General features: G+C 40.9%; 1 protein-coding gene across 1 annotated transcript in view; it reads left to right on the top strand.

Annotated features, from left to right (window-relative positions):
• ARHGEF4 (Rho guanine nucleotide exchange factor 4) overlaps window positions 1–19771 on the top strand; it is a gene marked incomplete at its 5' end in the record, with an annotated part of 217953 nt that overhangs the window by 119316 nt on the left and 78866 nt on the right. The gene's annotated exons all lie outside the window — the stretch shown is intronic.

The raw sequence follows: 19771 nt of genomic DNA, 5'->3' as shown, positions 1-19771 counted from the left end.
GCTGATTTTTGTGCCAGAAGGAAACTGGGACCCAGTGAGGGCCAGGATGGGGCATCCTCATGCACAGCTACCACCCTTCCTGGACTTAACCCAGGAAGGGCTGGACACAGTGAAAATGCTCAAGGCTCCTGGTGCAAGGACAGATGTTGGGTCTCAGGTCTTGAGCAGGTGCAGATTATGTTAGATGGCAACCTTATGGTTTAAAGGCATCCAGCTGGCTGAAGGAAGAGGCCAAATCTGGTGTTTAGAAAGGATAAAGAAGAGTAAAAGCCTGAGACAGGGTTGAAAAAACAAAACAGCTACACCTGCCAAACATGTACTTTTCCAGACTTGGGGAGTAGGGACAGGGCTGGCATTCAAGGATGTCTGTAGTTTGATCCTGTTGGAGCTAAAGACCTGTAGAAAGCAGGTGAGGTTAGCAAAAGATGATATGGGAGAATAGGGGCTGGGCCCTGATCATCAGAGTGGGGCATATGCTGTGCTGAGGAGTCAGCTCTGATACAGACATGAGTCCTGACCTCTGAATCTGACTCGGTGCATACTGGGTGCTGGTCCTGGGGGAGTTGGCTACTCAGATTAGCCAGTAGTCATGATTGTTTTCCATTAGCAAATGTCTGTGCTTATGCTGCATCATGCAGTGGATTTTAATCTTCCCCAGATATGGTTGTAATCTTAAATTCACAATAAGCAAAGTCATGAAATGGTGTTTGACATCTGCTGAAAGAATCCTTTCATGGGAAAAGAGAGTTCTAACATAAACTCTTCGTTGAGTCATGGAATAGTTTAGAGGCTCATGGAAGAGACAGTAATGGGTGAGAGTAGCATTTTTCCTGGAATCATCTTCAAGGCTGATTTTGGCTCTTGAAGTTAGAAACTTCTTACAAGTTCAAGCTTGATAATCATATGTTCCTATTATTTCAGAGCCTCATTTGAATTAATTAGCAGATATATTTATTGTAGAATAAGAGATTTTTAAAACCTCAATGTCACATGTCCCTCAGCATGCCTGCATGCTGAGGACACTGCTCTGGAAGTCAAAGGTCAGGGCTCTGGCTTCAGCTGCTCTTCATGTGGGGATGAGACATTGGGCACTTCCCTCATTTCTCTATCTCATACTTCTTTTTATTTAAAAAAAAAGAGAATAATTCCTGTATTCATCAGATTAATATGAGGGGCTAGCTTGGGTCTCTGTATTTAGCTTACGAAAGCTTTCTTTTCTTCAATTATTGCTTCCACTCCAACTGCTCTATTACAAACTTCTGGGCTTCTTTCTACAGATTGTATTCCCAGGATCCATCCCCAGAATCTCTCATTATTTTCATTATTTTATGCTTTTCCTCTCTGTTCTGGGAGAATATCTCAGTTTTATCTTCTGCTTTGCTTTTCTGGTTTTACCTCCTCTGCTGTTCATTGCCTTCATTAATATTTGTGATTCATTGATCATGTTTTTAATTTCCATACCTTATTTCCAATGTCCTCTAGAAGTTCATTAAAAACAGAAAGTTGGGAGTTTTGTAAAATTTTCTCCTGTTCATGTTTTATAAATTCATTTCCAAATTCATATGCTTTTCTTTTAACTGGTAATTTTTTTATAGGTGAAATTTCTCTATTTGCTTATCTTTACAGACATCAATTCTTAGCCAGCAATGGCTTGTTGTCAGGTAGCACTTGAGACAACATCCTTTCAGAGATTATTACAAGTTCCTCTTAAAATCCTTCAAGCCTAGCTGAAGCAGGAAAAGTTAAGCTTTCCTATAATGTGTATCATGGGTTCAGTCACCTTGGTGCGGGAGCTTTAAGCAGTCCTAGCGAGAGGTTTGCCTCTTTCCAGCACTTCTTCTCTACGTCTGGTGGAGTAGTCAAGAATTAGCCTGATGTGGGAGCATGCCACCCTCTGCTCCACAAGTCGGTGTCCAGGATAAACTCTACCACACCCACTCTTCTGTGAGTGGAGCCAGCAGGGCCAGATGTGACTCTGTGAGCCCCTAGCATGATGGCTGCACACAGCATCACATAAAGCCCTCTGCAGCTCCAGAACATTTGTTGAAAAGACTATTTTTCCCTTTGAATGGTCTTGACCCCCCTGTCGAAAGTAAGTTGATCACAGATGTATGGATTTATTCCTGGACTGTCAACTGTATTCCACTGATATATGTCTATTCTTGTACTAGTACCACACTGTCTTGTTTACCATTACTTTGTAGTAGGTTTGAAATCAGAAAGTGGAGTCTTCCTACTTTCCCCGTCTTTTTCAGGAATGTCTTAGCTATTCTGAGTCCCTTGCAATTCCATATGACTTTTAGAATCGGGTTGTCAATTTCTACAAAGATATCAGTTGAGATTCTGATAAGGATCTTATTGAATCTGTACATGAGTTTGGAGAGCACTGTCATCTTAACAGTGTTGAGTTTTCTGATCTATGAACATAGGACTTTTTCCCCATTTATTTAGATCTTTTGTTTCTTTCAACAACATTTTGTCATTTTCAGAATACAAGTTTTTACTTCCTTTGAAAAATTCATTCCTAAGTACTTTATATAATTTTTGATGCATTGTGAATGAAATTGTCTCCTGAATTCCATTTTCAGACTGGTCATTAAAAGTGCATAGAAATACAATTGACTTTGGTATATTGATCTCGTATCCTGCAACCTTGCTGAACTCATTTATTAGTTCTAGTTTTTTAATGGATTCCTTAGGATTTTCTACACACCAGATCATGTTATCTATAAGCAGAGACAGTTTTACTTCTTCCTTTCCCATCTGGATGTCTTTTTTTTCTTGCCTAAGTGCCCTGATTAGAGCCTCCAGTACTGTACATTTGAATAAAAATGGCAAGAATGGACTTCATTGCTGTTTTTTTCCTGATTTTAGGGGGAAAGCATCCCATCTTCACCATTAAGTATGATGTTAGCTGCGGGTTTTTCACAGATGCCCTTTATTGGGTAAATAAAGTTCCTATATTCCTAGTTTGGCAAGTTTTTTTTGTCACAAGAGAGTGTTGGATTTTTGTCAAATCCTTGTCCTGTCTATTGAGATAATCATGCAACTTTTGTTCTTTATTCTGTTGATGTGGTGTATTACATTAATTGATTTTCAGATGTTAAACAACCCTTGCATTTCTGAGATAAATCTCACTTGGTCAAGACGTGTAATTCTCATTATATTTTGCTGAATTTGGTTTGCTAGTATTTTGTTGAAGATTTTTGCATCCATATCCATAAGAGATATTGGTCTGTAATTTTCTTTTCTTTTAATGTCTTTGTCTGGTTTTGGCCTCATAAAATAATTTGGGAAATCTTCCCTCATCTTCTGTTTTCTTCAATAGTTTGTGAAGAATTGGTATTAATTCTTTTTTCAATGTTTGGTAGAATTCAGGGGTGAAGCCAACTGGGTGTGGGCTTTTCTTTGTAGGCAGTCTTATTATTACTGATTCAATCCCTTTACTTGTTATAGAGCTATTGAGATTGTCTATTTCTCTTGAGTAGGTTTTGATAGTTTGCATCTTTCTAGGAATTTGTCCATTTTATCGAAGTCATCTAACCGTTGGTGTACAGTTGTTCAGTCTTCTCTTATAATCCTTTTTATTTCTGGAAAGTCAGAAGTAATGCCCCTTCTTTCATTTCTGATTCTGGTAATGAGTCCTCTTCTTTCACTTGGTCAAACCAGCTAAAGGTCTGTCAATTCTGTTGCTTTTCCCTAAGAACCGGCATTTGGTTTCTTTTATTTTCTGTTTTGTCTCTAGTCTCTATTTCTGTTTCTCAATATTCCTGTTCTCCATTGTGCCTCTACTAACTCCTACTCTAACCTGTATTGTTTCCTTCCTTGTGCTTGTTTTAGGTTTAATTTTGCTCTTTTTTTCCCTGTGTCATTAGGTGCAGATCCAGTTGTTGATTTGAGACTTTTCTTCTTTCTTAATACAGGTATTTTCAGCTATAAGTTTCCCTCTGAGCACTGCTTTACCTGTCTTCATAACTTTTGGCATATTTTGTCTTCATTTTCGTTTATATCAAGGTATTTTCTGATTTTTCTTTTGATTTCCTCTTGGACCCATTAGTTTTTTAGGAGTTTGTTATTTAATTTCCACATATTTGTGAGTTTCTCAAATTTCCCTTATTATTGATTTCTAATTTCATTCCATTGTGGTCAAAGAATACATTTTGTATTACTTCCATACTTTTAAATTTGTGGAAGTTTGTTTTATGGACTAACACACAGTCTAGCCTGGAGAATGTTCCATATACACTTGAGAAGAAAGTATACTCTGTTATTGTTGGAAAGTATACTCTGTTCTATATATGACTATTATGCCTAAATGGTTTATGGTGTAGGTCAAATATTCTACTTCCTTGATCTTCTGTATAGTTGCTCTATCCATTATTGAAATTTGGGCATAAACCTCCAACTGTTATTGTTGAATTATCTATTTCTCCCTTCATTTCTGTCAGTTCTTGCTTTATGTACTTTAGTGCTCTGTTATTAGCTAGGTGGATATATATTTGTACTTATATCTTCCTGATGGATTAACCCTTTTATTGTTATAAAATGCCCTTCTTTGTCTCTAGTGTCTTTTGTTTTTTGTATTTTTTAATTTTTTTAATTGGAGTATAACTGCTTTACAATGCTGTGTTCATTTCTGCTATACGATGAAGTGAATCAGCTATATGTATACATATATCCCCTCCCTCTTAAACCTCTCTCCCACCCCCCCATCCTACCCATCTATGTCATCACAGAGCACCAAGCTGAGCTTCCTGTGATTTACAGCAGGTTCCCACTAGCTATCTATTTTACACATGGTAGTGTATTTATGTCAAATCTAATCTTCTAGTCCATCCCACCCTCCCCTTCCCCCACAGTGTCCACATGTCCAATCTCTACATCTGCGTCTCTATTCCTGCACTGGAACTAGGTTCATCTGTACCATTTTTCTGGATTCCACATATATGCATTAGTATACGATATTTGTTTTTCTCTTCCTCACTTACTTCACTCTGTATGACAGACTGTAGGTCCATCCACATCTCTACAAATGACCCAATTTCGTTCCTTTTTAGGGCTGAGTAATATTCCATTGTATATAAGTACCACACCTTCTTTATCCTTTCAACAGTCATTGAACATTTAGGTGGTTTCCATTTCCTGGCTATTGCAAATAGTGCTTAAATGAACATTGTGGTACATGTGTCCTTTTGAATTACAGTTTTCTCAGGATATATGCCCAGTAGTGGGATTGCTGGGTCATATGGTAGTTCTCTTTTTAATTTTTTATGGAACCTCCATACTGTTCTCCACAGTGGCTGTATCAATTTACATTCCCATCAACAGTTCAAAAAGGTTCCCTTTTCTCCACACCCTCTCCAGCATTTATTGTTTGTTTACTTTTTGATGATGGCCATTCTGACCAATGTGAGGTGATGCCTCATTGTAGTTTAGATTTGCATTTCTCTAATAATTAGTGATGTTGAGCATCTTTTCATGTATTTGTTGGCCACCTGTAAGCCTTCTTTGGAGAAATGTCTATTTAGGTCTTCCACCCATTTTTTGATTTGGTTGTCTGTTTTTTTGGTGTTGAGCTGCATGAGCTGTTTGTATATTTTGGAGATTAATCCTTTGTCAGTTGCTTCATTTTCAAATATTTTCTCCCATTCTGAAGGTTGTCTTTTTGTCTTGTTTATGGTTTCCTTGGTTGTGCAAGAGCTTTTAAGTTTCATTAGGTCCCATTTGTTTGTTTGTTTGTTTTCCATTACTCTAGGAGGTGGGTCAAAAAAGATCCTGCTGCAAATTATGTCAAAGAGTGTTCTGCCTATGTTTTCTTCTAAGAGTTTTATGGTGTCTAGCTTTACATTTAGGTCATTAATCCATTTTGAGTTTATTCTTTTGTATGGTATTAAGGAGTGTTCTAATTTCATACTTTAACATGTAGCTGTCCAGTTTTCCCAGCACCATTTATTGAAGAGGCTCTCTTTTCTCCATTTTATATTCTTGCCTCCTTTGTCATAGATTAGGTGTCTGTAGGTGTGTGGGTTTATCTCTGGGCTTTCTATCCTGTTCCATCAATCCATATTTCTGTTTTTGTGCCAGTACCATGCTGTCTTGATCACTGTACCTTTGTAATATCGTCTGAATTCAGGGAGCCTGATTCCTCCAGCTCTGTTCTTCCTTCTCAAGATTGCTTTGGCTATTCAGGATCTTTTGTGTTTTCATACAAATTGTAAGATTTTTTCTCCTAATTCTGCAAAGAATGCCACTGGTAATTTGATAGGGATTGCATTGAATCTGTAGATTGCTTTGGGTAGTAGAGTCATTTTCACAATATTGATTCTTCCAATCCAAGAACATGGTATATTTCTCCATCTGTCTGTGTCACCTTTGATTTCTTTCATCAGTGTTTTACAGTTTTCTGAGTACAGGTCTCTTGCCTCCTTAGGTAGATTTATACCTAGGTATTTTATTCTTTTTGTTGCGATGGTAAGTCGGATTGTTTGCTTAATTTCTCTTTCTGATCTTTCATTGTTAGTGTATAGGAATGCAGGAGATTCCTGTGCATTAATTTTGTATCCTGTAACTTTACCAAATTGATTGATTAACTCTAGTAGTTTCCTGGTGGCATCTTTAGGATTTTCTATGTATAGTATCATGTCATCTGCAAACAGTGATGGTTGTATTTCTTCTTTTCCAATTTCTATTCCTTTTACTTCTTTTTCTTCTCTGATTGCCATGGCTAGGACTTCCAAAACTATGTTGAATAATAGTGGTGAGAGTGGACATCCTTGTCTTGTTCCTGATCTTAGTGGAAATGCTCAGTTTTTCACCATTGAGAATGATGTTTGCTGTGGGTTTGTCATATATGGCCTTTATTATGTTGAGGTAGATTCCCTCTATGCCCACTTTCTGGAGAGTTTTTATCATAAATGGGTGTTGAATTTTGTCGAAAGCTTTCTCTGCATCTATTGAGATGATCATATGGTTTTTATTCTTTAACTTGTTAATATGGTGTATCACATTGATTGATTTGCATATATTGAAGAATCCTTGCATTCCTGGGATAAATCCCACTTGATCATTGTGTATGATCCTTTTAATGTGTTGTTGGATTCTGTTTGCTAGTGTTCTGTTGAGGATTTTTGCATCTATGTGATATTGGCCTGTAATTTGTGTGTGTGTGTGTGACATCTTTGTCTGGTTTTGGTATCAGGGTGATGGTGGCCTTGTAGAATGAGTTTGGGAGTGTTCCTCCCTCTGCTATATTTTGGAAGAGTTTGAGAAGGATAGGTGTTAGCTCTTTAAATGTTTCATAGAATTCGCCTGTGAAGCCATCTGGTCCTGGACTTTTGTTTGTTGGAAGATTTTTAATTACAGTTTCAATTTCATTACTTGTGGTTGGTCTGTTTATATTTTCTAATGCTTCCTGGTTCAGTCTGGAAAGTTGTACCTTTCCAAGAATTTGGCTGTTTCTTCCACGTTGTCCATTTTATATATATATAGTTGCTTGCAGTAGTCCTTATGATCCTTTGCATTTCTGCAGTGTCAGTTGTAATTTCTTCCTTTTCATTTCTAATTTTATTGATTTGTGTCCTCTTCCTTTTTTCTTTTTTTAAAAAAATAAATTTATTTATTTATTTATTTTTTGCTGGGTTGAGTCTTTGTTGCTGTGCACAGGCTTTCTCTAGTTGCAGCAAGCAGGGGCCACTCTTCACTGCAGTGCACGGGCTTCCCATGGCAGTGGCTTCTCTTGTTGCAGAGCATGGGCTCCAGGTATGTGAAGCCCTGGCGTGTTGGGCTCAGTAGTTGTGGCGCGTCAGGCTCAGTAGTTGTGGCACATGGGCTCAGTAGTTGTGGCGCATGGGCTTAGTTGCTCCACAGCATGTGGGATCTTCCCAGGCCAGGGCTCGAAACTGTGTGCCCTGCATTGGCAGGCAGACTCTTAACCACTGCGCCACCAGGGAAGCCCCTCCCTTTTTTCTTGATGACGCTGGCTAAAGGTTTACCAATTTTGTTTATATTCTCAAAGAACAAACTTTTAGTTTTATTCATCTTTGCTATTGTTTTCTTCATTTCGATTTGACTTATTTCTGCTCTGATCTTTATGATTTCTTTCCTTCTACTGATTTTAGGTTTTGTTTGTTCTTTCTCTATTTGCTTAGGTGTAAGGTTAGATTGTTTATTTGAGATTTTTCTTGTTTCTTGAGGTGAGATTGAATTGCCATAAGCTTCCCTCTGAAAAATGCTTTTTGCTGCATCCAATAGGTTTTGGGTCACCATGGTTTTGTTGGCATTTGTTTCTATGTATTTTTTTTAATATCCTCTTTCCTCTTCGATTTCTTCAGTGATCTCTTGGTTATTTAGCAGTGCACTGTTTAGCCTCCACGTGTTTGTGGTTTTTACAGTTTTTTTCCTATAATTGATTTCTAATCTCATAGCATGTGGTCAGAAAAGATGCTTGATACAATTTCAATTTTCTTAAATTTTCCAAGGCTTGCTTTGTGACCCAAGGTGATATCTATCCTGGCGAATGTTCCATGTGCACTTGAGAAGAAAGTGTATTTGGCCACTTTTGGGTGGAATGTCCTATAAATATCAATTAAACCTATCTGGTCTATTTAAAGCTTGTGTTTCCTTATTTATTTTCTGTATGGATGATCTGTCCATTGGTGTAAGTGGGGTGTTAAAGTCCCCCACTATTATTGTGTTACTGTCGATTTCTCCTTTTATGGCTGTTAGCATTTGCCTTATCTACTGAGGTGCTCCTATGTTGGGTGCATAAATATTTATAATTGTTATATCTTCTTCTTGGATTGATCCCTTGATCGTTATGTAGTGTCATTCCTTATCTCTTGTAACAGTCTTTATTTTAAAGTCTATTTTATCTGATATGAGTATTGCTACTTTATTGCAGCTTTCTTTTAATTTCCATTTGCATGGAATATATTCTTCCATCCCCTCACTGTCAGTCTGTATGTATCCCTAGGTCTGAAGTGGGTCTCTTGTAGACAGCATATATACAGGTCTTATTTTTGTATCCTTTCAGCCACACTGTGTCTTTTGGTTGGAGCATTTAATCCATTTACATTTAAGGTAATTATCAATATGTATGTTCCTATTATCATTTTCTTAATTGTTTTGGGTTTGTTTTTGTGGGTCTTTTTCTTCTCTTGTGTTTCCCGCCTATTGAAGTTCCTTTAGCATTTGTTTTAAAGCTGGTTTGGTGGTGCTGAATTCTCTTGGCTTTTGCTTGTCTGTAAAGCTTTTGGTTTCTCTGTCAAATCTGAATGAAATCCCTGAGTAATCTTTGTTATAGATTTTTCCCTTTCATCACTTTAAATATATTCTGCCACTCCCTTCTGGCCTGCAGAGTTTCTACTGAAAAATCAGCTGATAACCTTACGGGGATTCCCTTGTGTGTTATTTTTTGCTTTTCCCTTGCTGCTTTTAATATTTTTTCTTTGAATTTAATTTTTGTTAGTTTGATTAATATGTGTCTCGGTGTGTTTTTTCTAGGGTTTATCATGTATGGGACTCTCTGCACTTCCTGGATTTGGGTGGCTATTTCCTTTCCCATGTTAGGGAAGTTTTTGACTATAATCTTTTAAAATATCTTCTCAGACCCTTTCTTTTTTTGTCTTCTTCTTCTGGGACCCCTGTAATTCGAATATTGGTGCATTTAGTGTTGTCCCAGAGGTCTCTGAGACTGTCTTCAATTCTTTCTTCTTTATTCTGCTCCTCAGCAGTTATTTCCACCATTCTATCTTCCATCTCACTTATTCGTTCTTCTGCCTCTGTTATTCTGCTATTGATTCCTTCTAGTGTATTTTTCATTTCTGTTATTGTGTTGTTCATCTCTGTTTGTTTGTTCTTTAGTTCTTCTAGGTCCTTGTTAAAGACTTCTTGTATTTTCTCAATCCATGCCTCCATTCTATTTCTGAGATTTTAGATCATCTTTACTATCATTACTCTGAATTCTTTTTCAGGTAGGTTGCCTATTTCCTCTTCATTTATTTGGTCTTGTAGGTTTTTACCTTGCTCCTTCATCTGTAGCATATTATTTTGTCATCTCATTTTTTTTGATGGGTGGGACTGTGTTCCTTTCTTACTGGGTGTTTGTCCTGAGGCATCCAGCACTGGAGTTTGCAGGCAGTTGGGTAGAGCCAGGTCTTGATGCTGGGATGAGGACCTCTGGGAGAGCTCACACTGATTAATATTCTCTGGGGTCTGAGGTTCTCTGTTAGTCCAGTGGTTTGGACTCGGTGCTCACACCATAGGAGCTCAGGCCCAACCCCTGGCCCATGAACCAAGATCCTGCAAGCCACGTGGCATGGCAAAAAAAAAAAAAAAAAATTTGGAACAGAACAATAACAAGGAATAAAAAAATTAAATAAAATTAGAAAACTAACAGATATATTAGAAAAAATAAAAATATAAATCAGAGAACAACTGGAAGGTAAAACAGAACCACAATAGCAAAAAAAAAAAAAAAAAAAGTCCAGAAAAGGCCTTGGCTGTAGGGGGCGGGCCTTAGGCAGGAGGGGTTTAGGCAGGGGCAGGGTCGAGGATCAGGACCAATGCGGCCAGATAAGGCACTCGGGGATATGGGGGCAGGGCTTAGGTGGCCTTGGAGCACAGAGGATCAGGCCTGGGACCCCAGCAGGCTCCCCAGGGCCCAAGTGGGCAGAGGAAACACTAGCTGTGTTCCCCTCCAATCCTCTCAACCCCCAAGGGTCTCTCCCCATCCCCGTTGATACCTGCATGGTCAGTGGGCCTCTCCAGGTGTGGGAACCTCTCCTCTCCTCCAGCCAGCCCTCAGGGGTGCCAGTCCCATCCCACCTCCACTTCTCCTACCCCCTCACTCACCCCCACATCCTACCTGGTTGCTTGGGGATTCCTCCCATCCTCTTGGTGTCAAGGTCACCCACCAGAGTCTGGTAGGTGCCCTAGCTGTGATGCAAACTCCATGTCCTCGTCCTCTTACTCCACCCCCTAGTGTGTTTTGTTTTAAAGTCTATTTTATCTGATATCAACAGAGCCACTCCAGCTTTCTTGTGGTTGCTGTTTACATGATACATCTTTTTTCCATCTTTTTACTTTCAAGTTATTTGTGTCTGAATCTAAAATGTGTCTCCTATAGACAACATATAGGTGAATCATGCTTTTTATCTGACACTCTGTCTTTTGATTGGATCATTTAATTCATTTACATTTAGTGTTGTTATTGATATGGTTATATTTACATCTGCCATTTTACTTTTTATTTTCTATATTTTTGAGTACTTTTTAGTGGTTGCTCTAGGGTTTAACATACACATCTTTTAAATTTTATTTTATTGAAGTTAGTTGATTTACAATGTTGTGTTAATTTCTACTGTACAGCAAAGTGGTTCAGTTATACATATGTATACACACAGTTATACATATGTATACACAGTTATACATATGTATACATCATATATATATATATATTGAATATAGTTCCCTATATAGTAAGAACTTGTTGTTTATCGTGTACATCTTAACTTATTAGAATCAACTTCAACTGTATATTAGCTTAATTCCAGCAACATATAGAAATATTATTCCTATATAGCTCTATTCCCTTTCTCCCCTTTGTGGTATTACTGTTATACATATATTACATCTATTAATGTTACAAACCCAACAATGCATTGTTAAAATTATTACTCTACCATCTGTCATTATTTTCCTAGCTATTACAGCTTTGCTCCCACCCACCTCCTTTGTGCTAGTATTAGCAGATATAGTCTAGATATATTACATTTCTATATGTTTAGGCCAAACAATACATTAGATACATATTATTTTATACAATTTGTTTTAAAATCAGTTAAAAAGGAAAAAATAGGAATTTATCTTTTATAATTACATAATTACCTTCGCTAGTGCTCTATTTTTGTTCATGTGTATTTGAATTACCATCTGGGGTCACTTGCTTTCAATCTGAAGAACTTAGGTCTTTCTTGTAAGTTGGGTCTGCTAGCAACAAATTCTCTCAGAGTGTATCCAAGAAAGTCTATTCTGCCTTTGTTTTTGAAAGATAGCTTTGCTGGATATAGGACTCTTGGTTGAGAGGCTTTTTATTTTTTTCTTTCAGTACTTTTTTTTTTTTTTTTTTTGTCAGTACACGGGCCTCTCACTGTTGTGGCCTCTCCCGTTGCGGAGCACAGGCTCCAGACGCACAGGCCCAGCGGCCATGGCTCACGGGCCTAGCCACTCAGCGGCATGTGGGATCTTCCCGGACCGGGGCACAAACCCGTGTCCCCTGCATCAGCAGGCGGACTCTCAACCACTGCGCCACCAGGGAAGCTCTTTCAGTACTTTTAATATTATCCCACCACCTCTGGCCTCCACAGCTTCTGCAGGGAAGTCAGCTGTTCATCTTTCTGGGGTTCCCTTGTAAGTTATATATAATTTTTCTCTTGCTGCTTTCAAGATTTTCTCCTTGTCTTTTGCTTTCAGCATATTTAAGATGATGTGTCTGTCTGTGGGTTTCTTTCCATTTATCCTACTTAGAATTTGTTGTGCTTCCTAGATATGTAAATTTCTATTTCTCAGTAAGTTTTGGACGTTTTCCACTATTATTTCTTTGACGTTTTTCTTTCTTCTTTCTCTCTCTTCTCTTTCTGCTACTCCCATTATACATATGTTGGTGCAGTTAATGGTGCTCCTCCATTTGCTCCTGGCTGGGAAAGGAGGTCTCTGCCTGGTACCCGCCTCCAGGAAATCCTTCCACCTAATGATAATGGTGCTGGGGGACTGTTCCTTATTACTCTGAGGCTGTGTTCATTTTTTTTTTCATTCTTTTTTTCATTGTGTTCTTCAGTTTGCATAATCTCTATCAATCTCTTCAAGTATGCTGGTTCTTTTTTCCTGCCAATTCAAACCTACTGTTGAGACCCTCTAGTGAATTTTTTATTTTAGTTATTGTACTCTTCAACTCTAGAACTTCCATTTTCAAAAAATAATTACTATCTATCTACTGATGTTCTCTATTTGCTGCAACTTGTGTTAAAAGACAAAATTCAACTGAGTGAAACTGAAGATCTATTTGCCTTTATTCAATAATTCATGGATCGGACAGCATTCCACGTAGCAAGAAGAAATGTGCTCTGAGAAGCTGCACAAATTGGAAAGTTTTTATAGGTAGAAAGAGGGTATGACAAAGAAGTAAAAGAATAGATTGTTTCAGGCAAGGTTACATTCCCTTAGGGAAAGGCAGGGATCTTAGGGAGTTTACCTCACTAATATTAACAAGGAAATTCCAGACTGATTGGTTTAAAATCCACTCCTGGGAGAGGCTGAAACTGCAGTTAGGTCAGGTATTACGTCTTACTGGGGCTTAACACAAGTGTCTCCATTTGGGGCTTTTTAATTTTTTTTAACAATTCTCCTTTGATCTCTCCCTGAGATATGTAATCAAAATTTAAGGCAGTAGCACCACTCTCAATTATACCACTCTATGGTTCTCACAACTTTCGTTGATCCTTGATTTTTGCTTTATGGGGTTTTTGTTTTGTTTTGTTTTGTTTTGTTTTGTTTTGTTTTCTGAACATCTGTGGCATTCACAGGTCACGACTTCAGATTCACATTTTTTAAGTAGGTCACTTCCTCCATTTCTTTTTCAGTGTTCCAATCTGAAGGAGATCATTTGCTTGGTGGCTAGTGACCACAAACATGCATTTAAAGCTTTTGAGAGGACACAACACACCAGAGAGGTTATTATGACTATTATAAGTAGGATAATTCTCAATGTTCATAAAGCATTTGGAGCTATGGTCCCCATGACCCAAACCAATCAAAATCAAATAAGTCAAAAAAAGACCCCATTGAAGGGTCTTTTTAAGCCAAATGACTTGTTCAGTGATTTATGTGACTGAGCTTCAGCTTCCCCAGAAGTGTCAATCCAGGTGCAGCAGGTGGTGTAGGCCACAGCACAGACATCTCCTTGCTCAGCTTAAAGATAATCCAACTTTGGTTAGAGAGTGTAAGGATCTTTGCCAGGAAGCCAGTATCTTTGCAACTGAATCTGCAGTGTCTCCAAGAATTAAGGAATGGTTTCTAATCATACTCTCATTTGTGTTTACTTCCATGTAAGGGGTTAGTCAGGTTTTTAGCACAAATGGGAAGAGAATCTTCTAGTCTGAAATAAAAAGTTGTTCTAAATTCCAGAGGTTACTCCCTTTAGCAGTGGTCTGGGAGGTATGGGTGATGGCATTATCTTTCCAGGCCAATGCCAGAGTAAAGGAAAGAAAGGGAAGAAGAGAAGTATTAAGTCTTGATTCAGCATCTTGGGTGGAAGCAGATTTCATTGATGCTGACATATTTTACAATAGAGATAACCTGAATTTGACTAGTAAGCCCAGGTAGAATAAAAGTTTTTTATCTGCATTATAGTCAATGTTGATAACTCTAAAAACATGTCTGTTTTAATTAAGCCAATGAACTTAAACTAGCTTTAATACTGAATATTTTCTCGGATCACATGAACCTGAAAAGCATTTGGGTTAGTTTATATTTCTGAGAGTTTTTAGAAAAACCAACCCTTAATTTATATAAGTTCTTGTTTGTTTTTAAAGCAACTGAATACAGCTCTTTTACAAATTAATTTTAGTAATATCATTCAGAGGTAGGAAATAACACACATCAACCGCACATGTATATAGAAACAGGAACATATTATACAAATGCAAACAGAGACCTCATAGCTTCGTTTTAAAATTTTAGTTACAAGACAGGTATGATGATGTGAAAATCACTATTTACAAAATAACAGTTGGAATAAGTTAAGTTCTTCTGTTCAGATAGCTAAAGCTTTTTCTGCTAATATTTATGGAGAAGACACATGATTTTTCATTTGTCTAAATTCAAATGACTTCCCCCCCTTTCATTCTCCTGATTAGAATTACCTCTCTGAAGATTGTGCTTTAAAGAAATGGCCTAGATAAGAGTTAATATTTACAGCTCAAAGGCACAGGAAAAGAATGCAGGTTCCTCCAAGGACTTTGGTTTCCTAAGGCCAATATCGAAAAGCTTTTTGAGATGAATAAGGGAGGTTTGAGGATTGGTTAACAAGGATTGGTGGTTTCTGGAAGCACACCTCTGATCCTGGGAAGACTAGACTTGTAAAACAAGGACAGCTGTTTTTAATTTCTCATAGAATTGTATTGCTGCCTAAATGATATCAAAGGACTGTAAGACCCATCCACCTATGTTGGAATATTTTTCTTCCTCTCTTGGTACAATTAGCTTAGGGGAGAAGGCCTTAAGAAAAGTCCTAACAGGCTGGGAACATCAGCTTCCAATCTGGCCAAATTTCTGATCATAGAGTTATTAAATCCTTTCAAATATCTTTTCAGGTTTCAGCTGGACCAAAGAGTAAATATTTCTGGCCGTCCTGAATTGGATTTAGGAGGTGTTCTTAAAGAGGGTGCAGAAGATATTATCCTCACAAGATCTTAGAGCCACTCCCAAAGGTAGCCAAAAGGAAGACTTAGATAATGACAAACAGTTGTCCCGGGGAGAGAAAGAATCAATAACCAGTGTGTCTGGATTTGGACAGGAGGGGACATGAAATTTTACTTTCCTCTCTCAACTGGTCACTACAGACAGGGATTACCAGGATGAGCACTCAAATAAAAGAGGATAGAGGGGAGCAATAGAAATTACATCAGTCTTGGAAATTCCCTGGGGGTCCAGTGGTTAGGACTCTGTTCTCTCACTGCTGAGGGCCTGGGTTCGCTCCCTGGTCAGGGAACTAAGATCCCACAAGCTTTGCAATGAGGCCCAAAAGAAAAAAAAAAAATAAGACAGACAGAAAGAAATTATATCAGTCTTACTGTTTTTATCTTGTTTTGTTTTTAGGTACCTCTTGTGTCTTTAATTTTTAATTAGCATTTTTCAATAAATATTTTAATGAAGCTATTTCATAATTTTGAAGGCTTTTGGAGGCTTCTGCAAACCAATTAAAATAGGTTATCCTGTTCTGTTTGTTTGATATGGGAACCCTTACTTTTTTTATAGGCCATTAGGATTATATTTTATGATTTTTTAACAGATATTAATGTGAGAGATATTGACAACTAGAATCCATGGCTAAAAGGGAAGTATAAAAAGTGTTAGAATAATAGTCACATGGAAATCATATAGTATACTTTCTTAAATTGAAAAAAAGAAGTGAAAGACAAAGATGCAAGAGTTAAATTATATAATTGATATAAAATAATCTGTTGTATTTTCTATCCTACACTTGATTATTTTTGTATGACTTTTAAAGATGCAGTCCTTCTAATAGTTTATAGTTGACTCTCACAGAATTTCTATGGGATGGAACTAATCATATTCCTTGCTACCTTCTCACTCCTTCCTTTGCAACCTGTATTTAATATTCCATGGATATACAATTATATATATATTTTATTTTGTATTTTTCCATTATGGTTTGTTACAGGATATTGAATACCCTGTGCTGTACAGTAGAAACTTGTTGTTTATCTGTTTTATATATAGTAGTTTGTATCTCCTAATCCCAAACTCCTAATTTATCCCTCCCCCACCCCCCTTTACCCTTTGGTAACTGTAAGTTTGTTTTCTATCTGTCTGTGAGTCTGTTTCTGTTTTATAAATAAGTTCATTTGTGTCATATTTTAGATTCCACATATAAGTGATATACAGTATGTGTCTTTTTCTTTCTGACTTACTTCATTTAGTGTGATAATCTCTAGATCCATCCATGTTGCTGCAAATGGCATTATTTCATTCTTTTTCATGGCTGAGTAGTAGTCCACATACACAGTGGAATACTTCCCATGGTGCGGGGGCCGGGGGCGGGGTGGCTAAATCTCACTGCACCAAATTGTGTCCCAAGACTCCCTGAACTTCGGGTAGTAAGTGTTCATTTCAGCTGCCATCAGCACTGCGGTCTTAAGAAATATGGATCCCTTTTGCATACCAGAACTCAGTGAAGACACTCTACTCTTCCCTGCAGTACAGCTGAAACCAGGATAGCTGGTTCAAATAAGACTCTACTGAAAACCTGAAAGAGAAATGGACTCAGAAGAAGCATGGCGCATGGCTGGCTGACACAGGCTAGATCTGCCCAGGCTGCTGCTAGCTAGAGGCACTCACCACTTGGGATCACACAACACCTTCTCCAAGTCCTGACCCCAGAGAGCAGGAGTGCTCCCTTCTGCCTAGCTGGCCTCCTGCCCAGTTTCAGGTCACTACTCATTCTTCCACAGGCACTCCCAGGGCACCTAGCCTGCAGCAGATGCTCTGCACACACTGGGGATACCGTGGTGGTACAGAGCCACTGCCCTCACAGTGCACGGTCTATGGGAGGCAGCCAACAGATAACCAAGCCACTGACAGATGGCAATAAGTGCTGGAAAGGAATAACTGAAGTCTCACTGAGGAGGCAACACTTACTGAGATCTGAAGTTTGGGGAGCCAATACCTTGAAAAACAAAGAGAACATTCCAGGTAAAAAGAAGAGTAAGTGCAAAGGCCCTGAGACAGGAAGGAGAGACAGCAAGACAGCCACCGTGGCTGGAGTGGAAAGACCAAGGGAAAGGGAGCGCTGACAGGAGGTGGAGAATAGGGCGGCCAACACACAGGGTCTCGCGGGTCTTGCTAACTGCGAGAGAAGCTTCTGAAGGGTTTGAATCAGTAGCAGGACATGGTATGATTTATATTTTAGTTTAGAGCTCCCTCTCTGGCTGCTCTGTGGAAGAAGTCAAGAGACTGAAGCTGTCTTCCAAACACAGTATGGTAGTGGTGCAGTAAAGTGAAAGAAATGGACACCGTGGACACTTATTTTGGAGGGAGAACCCACAGACGTGCTGATGGATTGGGAGGGTGTCTCGTGATCTGTGACTCATCCTCCAACAGCAGTTCTTCCTACCTCCAAGGGCTAGGTTCACAGGCCTCAACAGGACAACCGGACAAGAACATAGACGGTGACTCTCCTTGCTGAAAGCCTGCAGTCAGGAGTGCGGGGGTGTCGGAGGACAGCTCTTCTTCCCAAGGACAGAATGGAGAAGAATGGAGGCATGGGTGGGAAGTGTGCATACCAGGTATGGAATGGTCAGGAAGGATCCCCAGAAGAGTAAGCTGAGGGGGGCGCCTTCAAGGTGCAGATTTGGCTGAGTCACCCTGCAATGCCCATCAACTGAAGCTCCAACACACTAGTATTGCCTTATGCTTGGACAGAGCTTTGTACTTTGTACATAAACGCTGGCATGCCATTGTCCCCGCCCCCTGAGTTGTTATGAGGAGATAGCACAGGGCCTGCAAGGAGAGGAGATGATATTGAGGCAGGGTCCCTTATGATGCAGAGCTAGGAGCACACACGGCTTAGGGAAGGAGACGGGCTACAGGAACTGGACCCCAAATGGAGGGAAGAGGAGAGAAGGACCACTGTTCCAGCATCCATCCTACACCAGCTGGTGTGCTGGGGCGTGGCAGGGACCTCTCATTGCATCCTCACCGCCGTTAATACGTCTGCTACTTCACAACCAGCTCCTAGGGCTTGGAGGAGTGGTGATGCTGGGGGTGGGGGCGATCAGCAGCCCTGCTTAGCCCTTGTCAGTCCTTACTGGGACTTCCTCTCACACTGCTCACTGATTATCGCGCTTGTTCGGAGCAGTGGCGGCACCTCACCCTCCCTCTAGGCACACTCCAAGAACCTACAGAAGGCTCACGGGTGTCTGGGAGCGTCGGAGGAAAAGGCAACTCTCTTCCCTAATCCCTGCTCCCCTCACCCGCATCGACAACAAAATTTGAAAAACCCTGGAATCCTTGGAGCTACGTCAAGGCTCCCATTTTCGATCGTGCCTGTCACTGGACTTTCCCAGACACTTCCTAAAATCATTTGGCGTGGACCGTGCCTCTACTTTTGATGGCTTCTTAATCACTGCAGAGCACGACCGGTATACTCCTGCTGGCCGGCTGTCCCGAGGGTCGCGGGGCCCCCGAGGCAGGCCCGGGGAGGAGGGGCGCGTCCCGACCAAGCGCGCTCCCCGACCCGGCTCGCAGGGCTGAGCGTGACCTCCTGCCTACACTCCTGCCCCAGACGGGCAAGGACGCGCAGTCAGAGCTGGGTCCTAGAGGGAAAAAGCGAGCGCCCGCCGGTTCTACTCACCGCCGTGGCTGCGGGGTGCCGGCCGCCTCCCTCCGAGGATGCACCCGTCCTAACATACGCGCGCCAAGGCCGGCGGCAGGGCGCGGCCCTGCGGGCGCCGAGAGCTGCCCAGGGCCCCGCGCGCCGCGCCTGCCGCCACCGCCCCAGGTCTGCGTGCGCGCGTGCGTGAGCGCGTGCCGACCGGGCCCGCGACCCACACCGGGGTCGGCGCAGCGGCACAGCGCCCGCGGGGGGGCCGGGAGCCGGCGGCGAGCGGAGGCGCCGCGCCCTGCCCGGTGGGCGCCTGGCCTTGCCCGAGCCCCGCGCGCCCAGCGCCCTCTGAGGGTCCCCGCCGCCGCAGCCGCAGAGCCCGAGCAGTTGGCGGCGGCCGGGAGCCTCCTTAGCGGAGCCCCATGATGTCAGCTGGCCCGGAGCGGCGGCCGTGCGGCGGCGGGGATGGGGCCGAGGACGCCGCGCGGCCGTCTGCACGCCCCTCGCCCGGTCCGGGCCCCGGCTCGCTGGCCCCGTCGCCCGGCAGCCCCGCCGCCGCCGCGGCCCAGCCGCCCGCGAACCTGTGGCTGGAGCTCGGGCCCGCCTGCTCGAGGGCGCAGCAATGCCCGAGCGAGTCGAGCGGGCAGACGA

This window comes from Hyperoodon ampullatus, assembly GCF_949752795.1.
Source record: "Hyperoodon ampullatus genome assembly, chromosome: 8".
Taxonomy (NCBI): Eukaryota; Metazoa; Chordata; class Mammalia; order Artiodactyla; family Ziphiidae; genus Hyperoodon; species Hyperoodon ampullatus.
This window is presented reverse-complemented; position numbering and strand designations above follow the sequence as displayed.